Raw genomic sequence first — 6,131 nt, 5'->3', positions numbered from 1 at the left:
TGACTACGAGTGGGTTGCAAAGCCATTAGAGCATGTTTCTCCTTCAGCACTGAAACAAACCCTGAAGTGCTGTGGTAAGTGAAGAAAATTCTGATATGCAGTACCACACTAGCCAAATTAACAGAAAGAGCAGTTTCATCATATAATGGTTTTATTTAGGTTTACCTGCACTTTATGGCTTGGCATCATAGCCACATTCAATACTTAAACAGTACATCAGCTGGACTTCACAAAACACACTATAGGGCTGGTCACTGCACTGTAATAAATCTGTTAACTATCCCACTGAAATCTTTAAGATACACAATTTTATTATGTAAGCTAGTTTTAACAAAACTGCAAATTTCAGTTAGTTCTATTTCCCTATTTATTACTTGGTTTCTGTGCAAAATCAGAGTAAATAAGAAAACTGGAGAGAGAAAAGTAATCACAACAGGAAAAGGCATGCAGGGATGGTTGTATATATGGAAGTAGCTAGTGCTTCACTTTCTAGCATGCAAACTAATGTCAGTTTGCAAAGTCACTGAATGACAGGTAAGCAAAAGTCGTACCTTAACTTCAAAAGTAATTCAGTCGTGTTTGGCTGCAAATCATTGAGGTGACACTGGGAGAAGTTCCTAAAGAAGAATGATAAAGTGAACAGGGGAAAAAAACAGAGCTCTTTGTTCTCATAGAGGGGAGCATTAATCTTGGTGGGGAATTCACAGCATAGCAGTGACGCACTCAGTAAGAATGGCCATTCTGAGCACTCCACAAAGAAAAGAGATGATAAGGTCATTAAGAAATACTTCCATACAGCAGTTTCAGATCTTGCACTACACAGGAAAAAAAATAAATTAGGATTAAAGCCACCATTAATACGCAGCCTCTGGCTTTGGAATAGCAAACAAAGAAAACCAGTCTCTCATGGCAAAGTGCACATGGTTTTGCAATGATGCAACACTGGCAAAATTAACAAAACTCTACACTACTTCTTTGGTACAGCACAAGCTTTTATTTATGCTCTCTGCTTACTGTGTATATGCCAGTCTTCTGGATTAGTATTTTTTGAATAGTTGCAGTTTATAACAAGTTAGATTTTTGTGGTTTTGACTATCTGATTTCAATTGAGACATCTGGCTCAGAGGCAAATAATGATCTTTCCAGAACTGATTGTAGGCCAAGCGGACTCCAGTGAGCCCAGATATACCATACATAGTAAATCAAAGAGGGATTCTATTTTTCTCACCTTTGAAATTAACTGAAAGCCCATTAGAGATGTGACCTTCATTAGTTTTCTTCCAACTAAAATAAATAAAGCTCTCCCTTTAAAAAAAAAATAATAATCACAAAAAACAGCACAGTTTGTTTCTTTACAATCTGTTCATTCAGGGTATGAATCCAGAGAATATTTTGCAACTCACAGATCTACTGGGTTTTTTGAATGGCAGGTACCTTACATGTTTGTTATATAAACATATGCATAGATACAGAATTCTAGATGAGAATATTTCTCTGTTCTTGGGGAAACCTTTTAAAGATTACCCTAAAATGAATGCTCCATTTCTCAGTTCAAACCAATGGCAATCATGGGTTAAGGCAGAGATCCAAAAACTGAATAAATATAGATATTTTTAATTTACAAGTGAACATATCAGCAGTAATGTCATTTGCCCACTCTTTACATCCTATCCTCCTTCCCCCTGCCTCCCCACCCCAAAAAAATAAATAAAATAAAATAAAATAAAATAAAATAAAATAAAGGCTTTTCAATGGAATTATTTTGGTCTTAGAAACTGTAAAATAAAATCTAGCAAATGTTGAAGTTTTCAGCTAGAACAGTTGTAAGCAATTCAGTTAGTAAATCAAAGCCCCGGGGTCACATGGCTGTACAGTAAGTGGTACCACACTCAGCATCTTCATATTGCTTTATTTTTATCTTAAATGTTCAGCCTAATCAAATGAAAGTTGTCTCTGTTTCCCTATTAGTACATCCATTAAAATTCAGTTTCACTGATTCTAATTTACCTTTTTTTTTTTTTTTCCTCTAGCAATTTTAACTGTATAATTAGGATTTCCTGCTGGCACTTCCTTTTAGTTTTTCAGATTACATTCCTTCTTTGTTTAAATGCAGCATGCTTTACATCTCTTACATATTCCAGAACAGTAACAAAAAAAAGCCCCCCAAAAAAAACCAAGAACAAAAACCCACCACCAGAGATGGTGAAGAATGCACAACTGACAATTAAGTCAATAGAGAAAGTTGGTATAATCCACCCTCAACACCAATAGCACATTCTGTCAACTCAGCTGAAACTGACAGTATCATCACATTTGAGATAGGGGTGCAATTATGGCTGGAAGATTCCCACAGCCCTGCCAGATTCCTCGAGGGGATTAGCACTTGTCTGACTGCAGCACACAACAAAGACATTGTTAAAATATCAGTGCCCCAATCAGGAGGCATTTGGAGACTTTGAAGTTTGAAAAAATAAAACAACACTGTGGGAAAAAGAAGTAGCTACAATAGCTAAGAGCAGTTTTGTTCACCTGATTTCATTTGATGATCTGCAGTTCGACTAGTGCTATATTCTTAACAATTTCTCAATAAGAAATTAATATTTAGAAATTAATTTTTACTTCATCAAATACTTGATAGCTATCTATCAAAGAATCAAAGAATGGCTTAGGTTGGAACAGACCTTAAAGCTCATCTACTTCCAATCTCCTGTTGCTGGCTGGGCTGCTAGCCACCAGCTCAGTCTGCCTTCTGAGTAAAGAATTTCTCCCTGAAGTACATCAGCTTCATGTGCCTTCCCTACAAGAAAGAAATTTAAAAAATATAAAGAACATTAACTGTGGGTTTCAGACTCATAATTACAGATACAGAGACTGAGGCTACACTTTCCCACACTACTGCCAGTTTCCCTACCTTCCAGCTGCTGAGGTCAGAAGATAGTGCTGAAAGTCTAAGGAGGTGGATCTCTTGAGAACAGGGTGTAGTAAATACATTCTCCACTAAATCTCTCTCTGCTCTGTAGGTAGTGAATACTTTTCAGCTGTAAAATATTCACTGTTAAGAATGACTATGAAAAATATCCACATAATTTCTGAAGAGCATAAACTACTGTGCTGGAATTCATAGTTGTAGCCTCCTTGTAGTAAACATACAGAATGTGCAGGCTTTTATTTTGCTGATTTATATTAATAGTTCTACATGATGTTATGGTATAAATCTGAGCTAAATGTCTATACCAGAAGCATTAACGATAGGGGTGTACTCCAGCTCAAGGTGAAAGGTTTCAACAAAATCTTGCTATGATTTTCCAAGAAAACTGAACTAGCTGCAGCAGTGGATCTCTCAGATAGTAGTTTGAAGAAGCATTTCAAAGTCCGTATCTTTTCAAGAGCATCTCTAACAGGTTAGCCACAAAAGTGACTAAGGATGCACAAATGCAGCATGCACAGGTAATGGGAAGCAAACGTGTTGAAAACACAAACAACAACAGAAGATTTCTTAACACCACTCCCCTCACTACATTTGCTCCTACCATAAACAGGTCTTACAGAAGTTTACTCAGTTCCAACTGAGTCTGCAGCTCATATTACACTTGTCTTTCACTCAAATAATCTGATTTTTTTATTATTTTATTTTATTTTTCTGTTAGCAGTGATGTTTTCTGATGAAATCGGGGGATATATTTTCACCAAGATGAATTTGAACAAATCCTACACGAGACTACACAGCCAAATGAACTGAATAACTTCCTTAGTCCAGAGACCACAGACTTTGTAACTGCCTTTATGAAAAATAAATCCATCACTCACAACATCACAAGAAGATAAATAAGCAGAAATGGCAGCAGCTAGGAAACCTGCAAGGGAATGTGTTTGCTCTGTGCAGTAAATTAAAACCATGTTCAACAACCAGTGCAGCCAGTGGCCATGGGATGAGCTGGGACAGAAGTACGTTAGGACAGATATAATGTGCCCACAAAAAAAAAACTGCCAGTTTTTCAGATGTGTCTCTGGCTTTAACTGTCATATCACTGACTGAGAAATTATGAGCCTGTCAGAAAGAAATTATAGGCTGACTCGTGTTCAGTTACTCCGAGCATGAAAAGATCCAATTGTTACTGCTACATAAATATGCAGAAGTATGCCACCACGTGCTTGCAAGAGACCAGAAATTAAAAATAGAGAAAAGGGACAAAGATCTTGACAACATCTGCGTGAGACTTAATGGTATAAGCCAGAGTAGCTCATTTGGCCACAGTAGTGCTGTATATCAGCCTTCTAACATGAAGATCTTGGCTCTACTTTGATTCCCATTATTGTTCTGAAGTTAGGAACATCAGGGTTGGAATCAGAGAAACTCTCCACCATGAATTCTCAGTGAAACATGCGTAACTAGATAGTATAACAAGAGCAGGAGCTGACAAGAAACATGCCAAGTTTTGAAGCTTTCAGTTTGTATATGCCAGCAGATGACGAAAGGTGCATGAATCATTTGCAAATGCTGTGTTATTTGAAAATCTGTTCCGCCATCAACTTTTTTGTTTTGTTTTGTTTTACTGCCTTTGAGAGAAGAGGAATTAAGAGTGTCGAATTACAAAGCAGAATTCTTACTGCTGACCAGAAAACATTGGATTTCCTTGTTCAGAGCCTATGGGAAAGAACTGTAGCTGCTGATATGGGTTTTTGAAACTTGATTTCTAAGTAGCAACATAAATCTAAATACAGGTCCACTTAAATGCTATAGAAATCTAACTGATTTACTAAACGTTATGTCTATACAGGCTTTATTATAGGACTTCTGGAAGAAAACTGTATCTAAAACATATCTTTTTCTTTGTAGACTTTGTGAGAAAAGGAAATGGAGATTAAAATATTTTCAGAGAGGAAATTGAGACTGCAGTATTTTCAAGACAGTGAATTTTATTAATGATTGTTTCAAACGCCAGCAGAATTGTTTTGAAACTAAAGTTGTATGAATAAATCTGTTTGTTATCTTCCTCTGGAGCTGTAACTAGCAAAAACTTATTTAAATGTAAGCACAGAAAAAACAAACAAACAAACAAACAAACAAAAAACCTAAAACTAAAACAAAAGTAGAACACTTTAAATATATTTTCATATAATTAATTTCAGGCTATTAACTGAGAAAGTAAGTTTCTCTTCTTCCCGCAAGGACATGGCATGGCAGCCATTGGTATATCGCATTTGCAGAATGTTCAAAATAAGCCCATCATTTCAGAGCAAGGAGACATTTACCAGGAACAAGATACAAAGAGTTTTCCTGGATTGCAAACATGATTCCAGTTTAGCTTAGAGGTAGAATAATTAATGTCAATGTTTATGCTGCACTTGTCCATTTGTTTAATATATCATGATCAGGCTCAGTCACTATTTTCACAACCTTTTAAGAAGGCTCCGATTACCACTACTACACAGAGTGAAAAGAGTGGTGATCCTCCAGAAACTGTGTTTTCATGGATAAACCCACTCTGGTGAGCAATTTCAAGAAACAGTTTGGATTCACAGAATCACTGTAAATGAAATCCATAGAAAATAATAATAATAATAATAAAATAAAAAAGGTATTTTCTGTACATCGAGCTAAGCTTGAAATGTAGACTTGCTAGAGCTGAAGACAAGCTTTCACTTAATGCTCTCAACAGTCATTTTTACATCTTTCAGAGACCCATTAAACTGTTTTTGCTAATGAAGCAGGATAAATGTAAAGCTAATATAAAATCTCAGATGTCCCTGAACAAGTGAATTAAAATGGTAACTCCTAGTTCATGAGAGTGCTGTGAGAATGCACACAATGAATAAAGTGTCCAGCACTGCCTGTGAGCTACCAAGTGTGATCCCACCAAGTGATGTTCCAGAGCAGAAGTTTAGATCTCATGAAATAATTTGGGTTGGCCACAGATGTCCTGATTAAAGTTTTCTATTCATTACTATAGGCTTTATGCCCAAAGCTGCTCAACAGAGTTCTTTATTTTTATCACTGTCTTCAATGACAGAATCTGGCAGCACAGAACTGTGGCTTTGGTGTAGTACCTTGTTGTGGATTTTGAAGACTTGTCCAAATAAGCACTGCATTCCTTAGATCCAAATCTAGTTATTCTGACCCTACTTTTTCT

The sequence above is a fragment of the Excalfactoria chinensis genome, chromosome Z (assembly GCF_039878825.1).
Source record: "Excalfactoria chinensis isolate bCotChi1 chromosome Z, bCotChi1.hap2, whole genome shotgun sequence".
In the NCBI taxonomy this organism is placed as follows: Eukaryota; Metazoa; Chordata; class Aves; order Galliformes; family Phasianidae; genus Excalfactoria; species Excalfactoria chinensis.
This window is presented reverse-complemented; position numbering follows the sequence as displayed.